The following is a 17,304-nucleotide window of genomic DNA, read 5'->3' on the forward strand; positions in this document are numbered from 1 at the left end:
GGGTGATTCTCAGATCTGTTAAAAGTTATTGCCTAGCGAGAAGGAGGTCTCACCCTGGGATACAATACAGAGAGGAGAACCCCTGAGAACTGGAATGCTACCATTAGTATTCTCCCAGGAGAAGCATTGGGAAACAACTGAAGAGCTCTGCTCTGTCTGCTGTCTCCACTCAGAAAGAATTCATGGTTTTCTATAATGTTTCAATGTGCAACTGACTCTCTGAAATGCTGGATTTTAATCAAAGAAGGAAGGAAACGTTTCACAGAAGATTAAAGACTTCAAATATCAGAGTTGGGCTGAAATGTCTGCTGTCTGCTTTGCCAAATTTTTGTGGGGAACAAAGCAGTGTTGTGAATTTCACTCAGTGTTTTTGTGGAGTGAATGATCACAAATTTGTCATTTCCCCCCATTGCAAATGGAGGGAGTAAGGGCCAGATTGTGATCTCAGATAAGCCAGTTTTTATCCAGCATAACTCCACTGACTGGATAGGCACTGATGTAAATGAGAGAAAATCTGGCCCTTATTTTTTTGAAAATGTCACTTTGGGGATGTTTCCATTCCCTTTAGTACTTTAATTATTAATTATTATCATTATTTTATTATTTGGCAGAAGAAAAATATTCTTTTCTGGAAAAAAAAGAATATTAATGGTGTGTCAGAGGAACAAATGCAATGGAGATTGTCAAGGAGTAACAGATGAAACCAAAGGAAAGACAGAAACAGAATGACAGGCTGGAAACAAAGGCAAGCCTTATTTCTGGTAAATAACACAGAGATCTATCAATCAAAGTACAGATGCAGTACAGAGCTAAGCCGAGGGGGCTGCAGTGTAAATAGATTCAAGGCAATACATGGAAGTTATAACAATGTCTGTAAAAAGGACAAAGTTGTTCTTGAAGTAATAAAAATACAATAATGAACTAACTGAACAGTTCTAAGCAAAGAAAGTCGGCAAGGTCGCTGTTCTGTCTTTCACATATTGCCTTGAGAATGCAGAAGGCTGCAGCCTCTGGACTGTGTGTTGCATCTCTGCTTTGATTTATCCACCATTGTGTTGTTTCCTCCAGCTGTTCTACGCACTGGATACTCACCCCCTCTCTCTGCCTCTGCTCTTACTCTTCAGCATTTCCAGGGCTTTTCTGTTAATATAATTCAATTCTTTTTTCTTTGCAAAAGGATACTTACTTCCCTCTTTCTTTTCCTCCCTCTAATCTGACCAGGATGTAATTCTAGTTAATAACAGAGGTTCTGATTCTACCCTGTGCTAGGACAACTTTGTGTCTTGGAGGTGCTGTTTGCAGTTACTAGAGAATCTCCTATGGCTTAGAAGCTTCTACATGTAGTTGGGGTTCCTTTATATCTGGCTGATTCCTGGCTACTGGAATGTCCCCTTGGGACCATAGACAGATGGGGTAAATTACAACAGCCTGAAGGACTGACAGCAGGATAGGATTGGAGGAACACAAAGGTGATTTAAAGCCGTGGAACTGAGCCACAAGGATCTTTCCATTTCCCTCCTTTTCTCTCCACCTCCAGGAAGGCCCATCATTGTGATTATCCTTGCCAAGAGGGATCTGCAGAAAGGGATGATGTCCTCTCTTCCGGGGGTGAGGATGGGGTGGGGAGGGGATGACAGTGTTGTCTCCACAGCTTACTGGGGGCCACGAGGAAATCTTGGATGCTTTGCTCCTGCATGAAGCAGGCTATGTCCCGATGGAGTACTGAGCAAGTCCACGTTTGTCTCAGATGTGAACTCTCCTACACCCATCTAACCACATTTGTGTAGTAATTAGCTACTGAAAACGGCCTTGCTATGGATTGCCCTGTCTCTCACCTCCCTTCTTTGGGCAAGATTCCCGAGGGATAGGTAGAGAGTCAACTCCAGCAATATCCGGCCACTCCTAATATTCTAGATCTCCCCTAAACAGGCTTCTAGACCTCCCCTAGACAGGCCAGTGTGTAGCACAGAGCTGGTGGATGTAGCAAGAAGTGGATGACGATGTGGTCATAAGCAGAAGAGGAAACATCCAGGCAATCTTCACAATAGTCAGTCATGAGGTACTATGGACCCATTTGCAAGGCCTGGCAGTGCTGGGTGGGAATGTATTAGCTGGCCACCCGCTTTCTTCCTGAACAGATCCCAAAGAGCCCTGAACAGCTGTTCCATTTCCATGAATCTTGCCACCTGTGTGGTCCCATAGGGCCTAATCTTGTTCTCCTCCTTTACTCAACATACTCAGTAATATCAGTGTTTTCCGCCTAGCATCACAAACCAAGGGATGAGTGTACACTACTCCAGTGCTTAATGCTCTACAAGGCATTCCCATATTCACCCCCAAAGCAGCCTCAGGGTCCTAGTGCAGCAGTCAGAAAAGCAAACAGAATGTTGGGAATCATTAAGAAAGGGATAGATAATAAGACAGAAAATATCATGTTGCCTTTCTATAAATCCATGGTGCGCCCACGTCTTCAATACTGCATGCAGATGTGGTCGCTCCATCTCAAAAAAGATATATTGGAATTGTAAAAGGTTTAGTAAAGGGTAACAAAAATTATTAGGGGTATGGAACAGCTGCTGTATGAGGAGAAATTAATAAGACTGGGACTTTTCAGCTTAGAAAAGAGACAACTAAGGGGGGATATGATAGAGGTCTATAAAATCATGACGGGTGTGGAGAAAGTAAATAAGGAAGTGCCTCATAACACAAGAACTAGGGGTCACCAAATGAAACTAATAGGCAGCAGGTTTAAAGCTAACAAAAGGAAGTATTTCTTCACACAACACACTGTCAACCTGTGGAATTCCTTGCCAGAGGATGTTGTGAAGGCCAAGACTATAACAGGGTTAAAGAAATAACTAGATAAATTAATGGAGGCTAGGTCCATCAATGGCTATCAGCCAGGATGGGCAGGGATGGCGTCCCTAGCCTCTGTTTGCCAAAAGCTGGGAATGGGTGATAGGGGTTGGATCACTTGAGGAGTATATCGGGGGGAGGGATAGCTCAGTGGTTTGAGCATTGGCCTGCTAAACCCAGGGTTGTGAGTTCAATCCTTGAGGGGGCCACTTAGGGATCTGGGGCAAAATCAGTACTTGGTCCTGCTAGTGAAGGCAGGGGGCTGGACTCAATGACCTTTCAAGGTCCCTTCCAGTTCTAGGAGATGGGATATCTCCATTAATTTTTTTTTTGTTCTGGTCATTCCCTCTGTGGCTAGATGGACCTTTGGTCTGACCCAGTATGGCTGATCTTATGTTCTCAAAACCCTTATTTAGTTGCCACCTAACCCTGTAGACACCTACATTTCCACTAGTGAAGCCCCCATGGTACCTACGTTTCTGCCAGGGAGCTCACACAAAACCATTGAAGTCCTGAAGCCCCCGAGCTGCTCAGGGCTGTAGCTCAGACCTAATCCCCAGGAGGATTCACAAACTGGGTGTGTTCTCACCTGTCCTGCCTGATCTGGTAGCTCAGAGCACACCCAATATGCACAAAACACTGCTTGAGGTGAGCAGTTCAGGAATTCTGGGGGTGAGCGGAGGTGTGTGGTTATACCAATAACCCATGGCTAGAGCATTCATATAGGAAGTGGGAGACCCAGATTTAAATCCCTTTGCTGTCTAATTTGGAGCAGGGATTTGAAAGCCGATCACCCACCGGTCAGGTGAGTGCATTCAGGGTGCGGCTGTCTTAACCAGTCTTGGTGAAGCTGTTCCACTGTACAATATTGAGTGGGCTAGTGAGTGAGAATGACCCTGTAGCCGGATAGTTAAGGCACTCAGCTAGGTACCCATCCCTGTACCTGAATCCTTAATTATTTATACACAATGGAGCAACTCCAACAAGAGAGACTGGGAGAGCACCACCACTGTGTCACCACTAGCCTGATGGCTAGGGCACTTCTCTGGGCTGTAGGGGAGCTGGGCTCAAGCCTCTGCCCCCAATCAGGCAGAGCAGGGATTTGAAAACAGGTCTCCCGTGTCCCAGGTGAGTGCCCTTTCCACTCAGTGAATGCCTGTAATGGGGTGGGGCTGTCTTTCCCCTGTGCTGCTTCACAAGAAAAGCTGACCTGGTTTAGGCATCTAACTCCAGGAGATGGTCCTGGCTCAGAATCCAGAATGGAGGGCTATGTCTGGGACGCGGACAGGCCAGCCCAGGTCAGCTCAGGTCAGCGTCTCGGAACAATTCACTTAGGGCTGAATCTCAAAGAAGTGGTAAGTGTGACCTTTCAGCTCTTAGTCCAGCTTGTCTTGATGACAAGATGCACTGGAGAGCCTAAGAGGGGCAGTTTGGGACTCCACGGTACGACTAATATCGTAATCCAGGAGTGCACAGTTGTTACTGGCTTGGGGAAATCTACTTATCGAATATCTCACCAGTTTGGGGTCTCTGTCCTGTTTTCTGACAGTCTGCTCTGAGATTGGCACTCTCAGGTGTGAGCTGCGGTGCAGTCCGCGACGCCGTACCTGTACGATATTTATAGCAAGGACGCCGTACCAGGAAGACACAGGAGGAGCAGAACGTGGGGCCGCTGGACGACCCCACACCGACAGCTTCTCCAGTGCGGCTGTACCACCCCAGCCCCGCCCCCCAGCCCTTCCACGCAGCTGCGTCTCCTGAGTCCTGTTTGGGGTCCATACAGCAGCCCCGCTGGAGGACAGGGTTGGGGGCGGGGCTGGGCTGCAGGTGGTACAGCCGTGCCAGAAAAGCTGCTGGCGTGGGGCCGCCCAGCAGACCCACATTCTGCTCCTTTCGCCGCTGCAGTTCCCGGGAGAGCCCTGAACCGCAGGGCTCTCCTGGGAACCACCGCGGCGAACGGAGCAGGGAACCACCACGGCGAAAGGAAAAGAACGTGGGACCGCTGGCAGCTCCGCTGGCACGGCTGTTCCACTCCCATCCCAGCTCCACCCCCAGCCCTGTCCTCCGGTGGGCTGCTGTAGAAACCCCAGACAGGAGATGCAGCTGTGTGGAAGGGTTGCGGGTGGTACAGCCATGCCAGAAAAGCTGCTGGCATGGGGCCGCCCAGCAGCCCCACATTCTGCTCCTTTCGCCGCTGTGGTTCTGGAGAGCCCTGAAGTTCAGAAGTCTCCAGCGCAGCGGGAGGAGGACAGAGCTCCTCCTCCAGGTAACGTGGGATGGATCATAGGGAGGGGAGGGGGAGAGTGCAGGGCCCCGGGCCGGGGGCAGGGCAGAGAGGAGTCACGTGGGGGGTCACATGGGCAGGGCACGTGTCCCCGCCCCCCCTTAGCTGGTGCAGCATACCAGCAAGAAATTAATTTTACTTGTACCACTGCTTGTGAGCTACTCCGGACAGCGTGACAATATCTCTTTCTGGCCTGGGCTAAGCCAGGCACCTAACTTGGGGCTGAGGATTGCACTGAGCCACGGGGTGCCTCGGAGTTAGGCGGCGCAGCGTCTACATCCCTTTGTGGCTCTAGCCCCAAGTGCTTCTGTTACTTTTGAAAATGAGACTTAGGCTCCTAAGTCAGTTAGGCCTTGCAACACAGAGCAGAGCAATGCCTTTAAAATCCTTGTAGAATTCTGGGCCTAAGTCTTGTGAAAATAGGCCTTAGGCACTTTTGAAAATGCTACCCAGTGTGTTAATGAATACGTTTCTGAATCAGGGTTCAACTCAACTTTGTCTTTAAGAACCTTGTGAAGTCAGCACGTATGTATGAGCAGTGTTCTTATTATCCTGCCTTACAGGAGAGAATTCCCCTCTCTTTATGCCTATACAATGCCATATGGCTACGCTCACCAGTGATTTAGGAATAAGAGGTGACATTTTTTCCATGACTTGCACACAGGACATTTTCCAGAGACTAGTATGGGAAGTAAAAAAAAACACCTGGGCCAGGGGCCAGATCCTCATCTGGTATCAATTGGTGTAGCCCCACTGCAGTCAGTGGAGCTATGCTGATTTACAGCAGCTGAGGACCTGCCTCCCTGGCTTTCCATTAATGAAGACGTGCCATAGATGCAGATACATCATTTCTCACCTGTAAGAAAATAAATTACAGGAGCTGATGGGGAGCTCAGCTGTAAAAGTCAGGGAGCGGGGTGGCAAATGAAGCTGAGTAAAATGAAGACAATGCAGGAGAATGACAGTCCATCCAAAATGGAGATGTGACTGAATTAATGGGCAGAAATGCATTTTATTCAGATAGACACTGAAACGAGAAACCAACCCAAGGGACAGAATACAGACAGACACGGATGAAAGGACCAAGAGAGCAAAACTCCAATAGGCAGCTCATAACCTGAAGGACAAATAGATTTAGACATTGCAACTTTCTGGAGACAGGGTGTCTATGAATGGAAACATCAAACAATGTCACCCAAATACCTTAGGTGGTGAGCGGTACTGGAATAACTTGCAGGTGTAAAGTGATGGAAAAGAGGTGAGTGGCTAACACTTGGGAGGCTCCAACAACGAACTAACAGGTGATTTTCACAGCATGTTTGGTTCACATGGGAATGGTTCTGTTCTCCTCTAACCACATGTGTGTGGGGAGTGGATTCCTGCAGTTTAGGTATAATGGAATGGGGGAGGCATTAAATGTGTAATATGTGTATTTTAAGTTACTTTGGGGTGAATATTATTAATTATTTATATCAGTGTAGTGCTCAGAGGCCAGTTCCAGCCAAGATCAGAGCCCCATTGTGCCAGGCACTGCACAGACTCATAGGGTGGGACAGTCCCTGTCCTAAAGAGTTTAAACTCTCCACAGCCAAGGCAGACAATGGGAGGGGAAAGAGAAGCACAGAGGGTGGCAGTGATTTGCCCAAGGTCACACAGCAGGTCAGTGGCAGAGTCAGAAAAGGAGCCCAGGTCTCCTGACTCCCAGTACAGTGCCTTTTCTGCGAGGTCATGCTACCTCCCTCTAGGCAGCGGTTCTCAAACTGTGGATTGGGACCCCAAAGTGGGTCATGACCCTGTTCTAATGGGGTTACCAGGGCTGGCGTTAGACTTGCTGGGGCCTGGGGCTGAAGCCCATGCCCAAGCCCCACCACCCAGGACTTAAGCCAATGCCCGAGCCCCACACCCTGGGGCTGAAGCCGAAGCCCAAGGGCTTCAGCCATGGGCCATGGGGCTCAGGTTACAGGACCTTGGGCTTTGGCTTTGGCCTCCCCACCCATGGCGGTGGGGCTCGGGCAGGCTCAGGCTTTGATCCCCACTCCCGGGGGTCATGCAGTAATTTTTGTTGTCAGAAAGGGGTCATGGAGCAATGAAGTTTGAGAACCTCTGCCCTGGAGGAAGGGCTGTTTATTCAGGATAAATCCAAATAAATTAAATAATATACAATTTTCAATCTCCTGTTATACAATCACTGTGCAGCCAGGCCAGGGGTGTGGGGGTCAGAATGTTCTCAAATGAACTGCTGCAGAAATATTTTTTCTGCACATAATTTGAATTACTCAATTGGGCTAATCCAATGAGCTAAAGTGGTGCCCCTGCAATCTGTACAAAGTAGATTGTGCTTGGCTTTTGTGTTGGAGTACATGGGCAGGGCCCTTGTGCAACATCTTGTTGACCCTCTTGTGATGAATCCCACAGTGGTGAAGCAAGGGTAAGGAGTTGCTCTGAACACAGAAGGCCCCACCTCGCTGCCCCTGCTGGGCATGCTCACAGTGGGGGCAGAGTTCAAAAGGGAGCGGCTCAGCTCAGTCTGGGTGGACAGAGCAGGAGAGCAGTTGGGTGGTGCAGCCTCCTGCAGAAAAGCTGCCGAGGCTCCAAGTGGCCGGGACCAGGCCTTACAGTCAAGCCACCACAGAGCCTTCAGCTGCAGAGGCTGAGGATGATGGGCCATCGCAGATAGAGGGAGCCCAGAGAGTGGCCCGAGAGATCTCAAAGGGGACCCCAAGGCAGATCAATGGCACTCCAAGAGGAACTGAAGCCGGGATAGGAAGTGGCCCAGAGAGCAGGCAGAGCGGTGCCCAGCTCCTAGGCTGCACATTTCAAATGATTGTTTCTTTGGGCCCCGGGTAGAAACCTGGTGGAGCAGGGTGGGCCGAGGTACGTCTATCCCTAGCTGCTGACTCTCACTATTGGGCAACACAACCCAGAGTATTCTCATTAGGCGGTCCTGCAGGCCTTGGCTCAACCCCTCTTTGATATGTGGTGGAGAACGTGGGCATTGCCCATGTCCTGTACGGAGGGGATGACTCTAAAGAGAATCATGGATACGGAAAGCTGCTGAAACGGATGCTGGAGAGCCAGCAACAGCAGGTGGCCCAGCAACAGCAACAACAGGGGCAGATACTGCAGCTCAGCAACAACAGCAAGCAGCCCAACAGTAGCAGCAACAGTTAATTTGGGAGCTGGCGGTCCAACACCAGGCACAAGAAGAACATCTGATCCAGCAGGTGGTGACACTACTACAGCCCCAGGGATCTAGGATGCTTGGATGCCCATATGGCTCATGAAAATGGGCCCCAGAGGTGACACCAAGGCTTTCCGGGTCACCTTTCAATGGGTGGCTACTGCGGCATGTTAGCCACCATAACATGGGCTATCCTGATTGCCCCATACCTGACCAGCCTTGCACAAATGCCATATCAAAGCTTGGACTCCACTGAGGCGCTGGGTTATGCCAAAATAAAAATAGCCATACTCGACTATCTAGGTATCAACCCTGAGAGGCTTTGCCAGGAGAGATACCTACCAAGAGCCCTGCTCCAGGTGGTGGCCCAACATCTGCGGGACCAGTGTTGGTGCTGGTTAGACATGGAAAGGCAGACTGGAGTGCAAGTAGCGGAAGCAATTGTATTGGAGCAATTCCCCCAGATTCCCCCAGGCAGAGGGAGGGAGTGGGTGAGTTGCCACTGACCATTGACCCTCATGGAGAACTATGTATCCCCAAGCATCCGGCCTCACCAACGCTGAAGTCAGGCACCCCTGAAAACAAATCTCCAACACCTAGGGGAGGCCAGGAAAAGAGGGAAAATCAAGGACCACTAAACAGGCTAACACCATGAGAAGTGCCTTTAGCCAGAGAGCAAAACCTGACCACCGAAGCAGAATGGAAGTGGGACCAGGGCCCCAGAAGAGAGGGATACATGGACCCAGAAGGCCCACTGCCTAAGAACTGAGCGAGCCAACTGGGACCTTGAAAGGCCCATGCTTTGAGTGTGGACAAAGGGGACACTTCCGACAGGACTGTCCCTTCAGGGACTGTAGTTATGATCAGGCATGGGTGGCAGGCCCCTGAGCCCAGAAACAAGGCCCATCCAAGCTGTTGCTGCTGTTACAGGTTAATATCGCCCAAGTGATGGGCCTGGTGGATTGTCCGGACAAGCTTGGTAGGGGGTGCTCTTATCTACCTCCAGTGTATCCATGGTGAGGTGTGGCCCTACCCAGTGACCAAAGTATGACTGGAAGTAGAGGTCCACACAGAAACTTGCTGAGTTGGTTTAACAAGCACCCTGGCCTACCCTGCGGTATTGGCGTGAGACTGGAAGTGGTTTGGGGAGATCCTGAAGTAGTGGAGAAGAAATTACCCCACAAAAATTGATGAATTCCCAGCTGTTGAATCGAGCCACTAGACAAAGCGGCCACTGGTTCTCGCCACTGGGTGACACAGTCTGGAGTATCGCCACTAGGTGGTACTGCTGGCCTTGGACTCAAAACCCCCTTTGACACCTCTTGTTATCTAACAGGAAGTAGGCTAGAGAGAGACATGACTCCAGACAGTGTTTAGGGGCTGTCTGGCTCAGACACTGAATACACTTTGTGCCATCCATGTTGTGAATGTAATTGTTGTCTGAAAGCACTTCCCTGAAACTCCTGTCTTCCTCATTCCACCTCCGTGCACCAGTGCGACACTGACACAAACATTTTGATTCCTGGAAGGGAGAAGAAAGGACATTTCCTCTGCATGAGATGTTAACATAGGCATACAATAAATAAATAAATAAAATAAATAAACTCTACACAAGGGACCTGAATGACGGAGGAACATAAATCTGCCAAGTGAAATCACTTCATGAATGCCAGCAATTGTTTTTCATCTTATTTAAAATGCATAGGACTGGAAGGTTTGGACCTTTCTCAAGAAAGACAATAATTATTTTGCAGTCAAACAATGAACATTAGGCAGCCAGTGGGCTTTTATGAAGAACTGAATTTTGTTTCCTTCATGTAGCTGACAGTTTATCTACACCCTGTTTGTTTTGGGTAATCTGAGTGGTTTCTCATTAAGAAGTAGGAAAACACTATTTACCAGAAGGACTCAAATTTAATAAGAATAGCTGAGGTAAAACTGAATCTAGCTGTACACAGTAGTTTCCCCATCGCTATCCCAGGCTAACTCTGCATTTCTTTTTAAATGTGCAATCGCTTTCAATGCATACATTCATTACACAAGAATCCATGATATAAATAGTGGTACAAAAGTGGGATGCACTTTATGGATTCATTTTGGCTGAAACATATTGATCTGTGTCTACACATTGTCCTCTGACATTGAAATTGATATTACGTAACCTAGGTGGTGGGGGTTGTGGGGTGATTATCAGTAAAGAATTTTCCTTCTTATACTCGTGAACTGCTTTTTTTTCTTCTTCCCTGTGATTGCTAGCCTACGGGAATGATTGCACAGTGAGTACTCTGTTAATTATCTTCATTCACTGCTGTGAATGGTGCGGGTTGTGTGTATTTCTGATGCTTTAAACTGTTATCAACCCTGAAGGAGAAAACAGCAGGGAAAAAAAGGAAACTTTTGTTAAAAGCCTCTGACAAAATGAAGAACATATTTAATTAATTATTTTGTGATTACCCTCTTTGAGAATAATATGCAAGGTCAGCAGCTATATGTCCCTGAGAATCAGAAAAAGGAACTGCGGGTCTGGAATAAATTGAATATTCTTCAAATGAGACAAAGAGGTTAAATCCGTGCTTTACATCGAAATCTCAACTAAGTCTTAACTTGAGAGCCGTGACTTGCTGCTCATGCAAAAGTTTCCTTTATTTAAAATAGGAGGAAAGGAGAGATGTGTGTAGCGCCCCTCTCCACCTGGTTACCTCCTTTAATGGCAATCCGCTTACAGGTTTTGATGGACAGTTCTGGGTTCTTTTGGATCCCGCCACCCACTCAGCAGGGTGAATTTTTTTTCTTTCTTTTTTTTTTCTATGAAATTATTTGGCGGTGCCTCCACCCCCCTCGCTCCTTCCTGGCAGGGTCACCAGGGCAGCTTGGGCGGAAAATTCTAACTACAGAGTAATCCCCACTTACTTGCCAGATAGTTGGAGACTTCCAAGAAATAACACAACACATAAAAATATATTCAACACAATAATTATATTAAACAGGCAACAAATACAACATAACAGGGTGAAACACTATTTTTAGGGTCACCGGTGCCCACACTGAAAATACCCGTGACTTGATGTAACAAGTGTAAAACTAGTGTCCTGTTGGTACGCGTACTTTGCTGGGGCCCTTGATGACCTATACAATTCTCTGCAGTGGTTTAGCAGTGTGGCTGACTGGGTTCAGTACAGCCCAAAAGACCCACAAGTGGGAGGAGATGGTGAATCCCTCCACAGGTGTAATAAGAAGCAGGTTATAAAATCCTCAAACCCTCACTCCCTGGCTTGAGGACACAGTTCAGGGAGTAGGGGGTCCCCCAAAACAAATTCCCTAACTAAAAAACGGTGCACTCTCGAACTCCATGAATGATCTTCAGGTTTGAAGATGACGCTGGATTCTTCAGTCACTGCAGAGGGGCTGATCTCCGCTGGCAGGGATCCTCCTCAAACAGGAATCAGGCTGCGTCGGTCCCAGGATTTCCCCTCACCACAAAGGGGTGCAGGGCTCAAGGTGTAGGTTATACAACTACCCTAACATTCAAACTGTAGCCTCCTAGCCCAGCCTCCAGTCACACACTCCGCAGGCAGCTTCCCTGGACTAGCAGAGCTGACCATGTGGTGACTAGTCTCACCTAGGGAGCTGGGGGTGAACCCAGCCTGGCTGGGGAAATTTCTCAGCAAACATTACCAATTGGGACTCATCCGTGGGGAAAGAAAACCCAGGTGAGGCATCGGCTGTCAGGTCCCTAGAGGCCAGTTCTCAGGGGGAACCCTGCTTGCAGGCCTGGGACTCACCAGCTCCCCACACAACCAGTCCTGCCCTTGCTCTGGCTGGCTCCAGCCTCTCCCAAAATGGCTTCTCCCCTCTCCTGAACTCCCTGGGAGGGGCATCTCACTCCCTATCGGTTGCCGGGCAGACTCTGAGTTTGCCTTGGCTCCTCCTTCCTGAGCTGCCAGCAGACAGAGCTCCAGGAATCTATGTAATCTCCTTGGGGTTACATGTGTTTTGCAGATTGAACAACTTCCTTTGATTAGCAGGAATGAAAAAAAATATTACGGTGGTACCCCAAGGCTCCAACTGGGATAGGGACCCTGTTGTTCTAGGTGCTGTACAAACATAGATAGGAGACAATCCCTGCCCTGAAGAGTTCATAATGTCAAAGATACTTAAAAAAACCCCAGTGTAGACACAACTATGCTGAGAGAAGTATTTTTCTGTCAGCATAGCTAATATTGGTTGGGGAGATAGTTTTTCTTTCAGCTTAGTAACACCACTTTTCTCAGCTTACACAGGATCTGCATTGTGGAGCTCTGCCGATATAGCTATAGTGACATATCTATGCTGACAAAGCATTTGTAGTATAGAGAAGGTGTGACGCAGTTCACTGACTGCTCCTGGCGCCTCCTCCTGCCTGTCCTGGAAATTAGCTCTGTCAGCTGCTGTGCCCTCCTCAGCGGTCTCTCTACCTGTCTTCTTCTCTCAGTCCGCAGCCTCTCGCTCTTGGAGCGGCAGCTTCTGGTCCGTGGCTTGGCCCTCTGGCCAGGTCACTAAGTTCCTCCCCTTCTGAGCAAATCGCAGTCCTTCCGGACCAGCTGTCCCGTGACATCTTCAATGCCCTGTGCCACTACCCAGTGGCTGGTAGGGGAACCCAGGCCCACCCTCTACAATGGGTCGCAGTCCAGAACCCTATAACATGCAGCCAAGGCCTGTATTGTCATAACCTTTGCTGCTGTTTCCCTGGGCTTCTTCCTCCATAACTGGCTCTCCTCCTTCTTTGGGTTTGCCAGCCCCCTCTCCCTCCTCTCTGAGAGTGACTGCAGATTCCTTCTCTGCAACCCCCCTTTGCTGCTTGCAGCTCCTGGTCTTTACACGGGCCCCTCCTGTTCCTGCCCAGCTGAGCCTGCTTTTAATTAGGAGCCTGCTTGGAGCCTGTTTTTAATTAGGGGCTTGCTTGCTTGGCCTAATTTACCCTCTCAGGCCCAGTGTGGGGAATACACCCCATCACAGAAGGCTGAAACTAAAGCTATCCTCAGCTTGAAAATTCTCAAAACCCATTCCAAAGACACACAGGGCAAAAACTAGTACATTAAAATCAGTGCAAACCATCGAGGGAACTTTTGGGTAACATATTCTGGGAATTAAACTCAACACAAAATCCAATAAGTCAAGTATCTATCCTGTTCATTACTAGTAAGCTTGGTGTCAGTTTCTAAACAATCAAGTAATGAAGTAGCAACTCAGGATCTGTCTGTCTGCACCTTTAAACAAAGAGGAAAAAAATCTTTCAAAACGCTAGTGCTTAGTTATAGCATGTAAAGCAAGGGGTCTGGGGAGCTCCCTCTCTGTCTCAGTCTCACCTCACTCTGCCCCTGAACAAAGGCAGACAAGCCTTATTAACTGGCTTGCTGGTTCTTGATTGGTCATTATTTCCTCTGGCCCTTCTAGGGCTCTGGAGGACTGTCTTGTTGTTTGCCCAGTCTGAGTGGATTTTCCTTTGGCGAGGAGTGTCAAGGTGCTGATGCCTCCAGCCGGGGTCAGGAAAGGCCCGATACAACCCGTCATGCTATGGTAAAGTTCGAGTGGGTAAAATGGCAAGGTTGATGTGCAAGGTAGTACAGGCCCTGCACCTGCACACTCTGACTGGGAACTTCTGGACTGAGAGGGGAAGAGGAAAGACAGTCCCATGGAACCATGACTCCAGCTTTCCCCTGTGCGCAGGAGAGTATAATCCATTCATTAGAGGGTGCAGTACTTTATGGTTTCCACCATGCGTTGGGAACTCAGGATGGCATTCTGCCTTTCTGAGTCAGAATACCCATGGAACTAGCCCTGGGGAAACATGGGTCTTTACAGCCCCTAACAGGGCTGTGCCAGCCTGGCATGATCTAGCCCTGTGCTAAATGGCAATATCTAAAAGGCGGGAACACAATTATGAGAAATGACTTTGCTTTCCTATAACACAGGAAGTACTTCCATTAACAGAGTGGGCAAAGGCATGACAGTACATCCAATGGCTGCCTCTATTGGATCCCCCTTCTCAAACTGGGAGAACAAGGCTCTTTTGGAATTGGGGGAGGAGATCTCCATTTTCCTCCCATTTGGGATAGGAGCCAGACATAATAGGAGACAGCAGACAGATCACAACTGGTCTCAGCCTCCTGCCAACACGGAGAGAGTTTATGGGTAAGTAATTAGTTCCTGAACCTAAGTGGCTGCCAGCTAAATAAATACAAATGACATTTCCTATAAAAAACAATGATAGTTTGGGTTTGGGTATTTTCTAGATGTACGGTGATGAATACCTGGCATTTATTAGATTTCCCGCGCACACACACACACACACACACACACACACACACACAAAGCTTTGTGTTACTTTCTTTGGAAACTATCTTTCTGAAGCATCTGAAATCTAAATTAGCTCCACTCCATTGATTAAAAATATTGCTTACTGAGATTTGCCAAAAAAATGTGTTCTGAAATTTAAATTAGGTTAAGTATTTTGTAGCAGACTGCCATAATAATTTTCCAAAGCAATAAAATCAGTTATCAGAATTAATGATACATAAAATTCATTTTATGATTTTACTTACATTACCTTGCTCCTCTCCGGCATCTGTTTTCAAACCAAGTCCCATCGCTTTCTAATGGGCCTTTACACTGTTTGGTGATCCTGCTTGAGGGTACACAGAGCACAGGATTCACAACAGTGCTTTTAAGATCACTGAGTTATAAATGTAGGATGAAGTCATGGGGGAAATGCAAAAAGTGATAGTGGCAACTTTACAGAATTTCTGTGCTCATACTACCACTGTACGGACTTTGAGGTGGCAGCTGTCAAATCAAATGAGTTCCTTTGATGTCATAAAGATAATTCCTGGTTTCCCCAGTGCTTTTAACAGAATGAATGAAGCAGCTGCCACAGTAGAGGGATCAGTGAATGGGTATCCAGTAGAAGAACAACTATCTGGGTTGCAACTGGATTTTCTCTCTGGCAGGAAGTGGTGGCTGCTTCTCCACCACTGTAGAAAGCCTCCTTTCCAGATAGTCCATAAATGGAGACAATGGATGTCTTTATTACTTGACAGCCTGCTTCTTCTGGCTTACAAGTGAAACTACATGTTGAGAAGTATTTCTGAAATAATCTTGCATTTGCAAGATGTAATGTGAGTGCAAAGCTCCCCGAAAAGATGGCCAGAGTCTGAGAGGCACTGCTATAAAACTAGTTTCAAACCCTTGAGAGGAAGATCCATTGGTAGACAAAGATAATGAATCATTGTGCTCACAATGATTAGCAATAATGGTCCATACTTATCCCTGATGGGACTCCATGGTCAATACTGATAAGTGATGTTGGTAGGATAGTGGAAGCAATAGATATGCTGAAGATTCCACCTTCTCCTTTAATTTACAGTGTTTCTTTCCCAAACCCACAATGCTGCAATGGCTTCCAGCAGCGGTTCACAAACTGGTGTCTCCTTGGTTTAAGAGAGTGAGTTGTTGGCCAGAATATTAGGGTCTTTCTCTTCTCTTTTTCAAAAGTATCCCAAGGGGCTTTTATTTGTCACCAGATCTTGGAAACAACCATTGTTTAATGTCTCACAAGATTAACGAATACAATTTACTGATATGGAACTTTTCATGCAAGGATCTTAGAACATCTTACCAACAGAATTGATGAAGGGCTATGTTTTCTGAAGTGACTAGCAATTTTGGGGGCTACATTTCTGGGGATCCAACTTTAGTCACATGATTTTCGGAAAGTGCTGAGCACATGTTCTCAGAAAAAACAGAGGTATCTCAAGCGGGGCAAAATCACTGCACAGCTATGGGTTTCAGTGACCATTGGAAGGGTGCAAAGTGAGTCAATGGCAGAGTTGAGAACAGTCTATCTAGTTTCCAGGAATTTTGATTCCCTACTCTCTAACCACTAAACACACTGCCTTCCACAAGACCTGCAAAGGGCAAAAGGTATTTGTACATGAGTAATCTGTCACCGGAAAATCTCAGTTGGAACTTTGGTAACTAAATTCAACACGTTGCAATACCTATGTAGTAAAGAAAGGCAGAGAGATCAGATTTTCATAGTTTTTGTACTGCAGCTCAAATGAATTCCAAGCCTTTGTTTCTTATGAAGGTCAATGGATCTTAATAAAAGTTAGGACTTATGTTTTTATAAAATAATAATAAAAAGGCATGAGCACAACATGTATATCTTTTCTTACAAAATCAGATGGCAACTATTTTCCCCAGATTGCAGGTAATTAGAATCTTTGTGAATTAGTTCCATGATGATACTTCATTTCATATATTTGATGATACGTTTTACATAATGATAGCCATGTTTCTTACTTTTATGGCTGTCAGGGGTATGACTCTAAACTACTTTTTCCAGCTGGCTGGGTAGATCACTTCAAATACGTTTTTTTTTATATTCAAACAAATAGATAAAATAAAACCACTAAGATAAAAGATATGGCTTCAGACCTCATGAAAGAGCTGTTGGGCTGTGACCCTTCAATCTTGACTAGGACATGAGTCTAATAATAACTAGAGGTGGGATCCTTTATCACCTGAACTACTTCCGCCCAGACACAAAAAAATACATAAAAATTTGGAGGGAATGGAAAATCTGATCTAATTTTTTTGGCAGGTTTGACAGGTTTTCTTTTAAGTTAAAAACAAGATGAGACTGAAGTCATTCTGTGAGATGTGTTACAGCACTGATGTTTCAATACAGGAAATTCCAAACGATACTTCGGTGGAACAACTCCAGTATGATTGCAAAGCCACAGCTTGAAGGAGGCGGGATGTTTAACAAACCATGCCATAAATCTATGGGGGGGAAATTATTTTTTTCTGCAGAGGAGGGCTGAAGAATTGGTGAGGATGAGACGTGTAGGGATAGGGATCTGTGCTTCTGGCTACATGTAGACTAGGGCAAATTGGGGTTTACATATGACTTTTATATAATCTCACAAAGGACTCACTGACT

Source organism: Terrapene carolina, unplaced genomic scaffold (assembly GCF_002925995.2).
Source record: "Terrapene carolina triunguis isolate 2854851 unplaced genomic scaffold, T_m_triunguis-2.0 Scaffold136, whole genome shotgun sequence".
NCBI lineage: Eukaryota > Metazoa > Chordata > Testudines > Emydidae > Terrapene > Terrapene triunguis.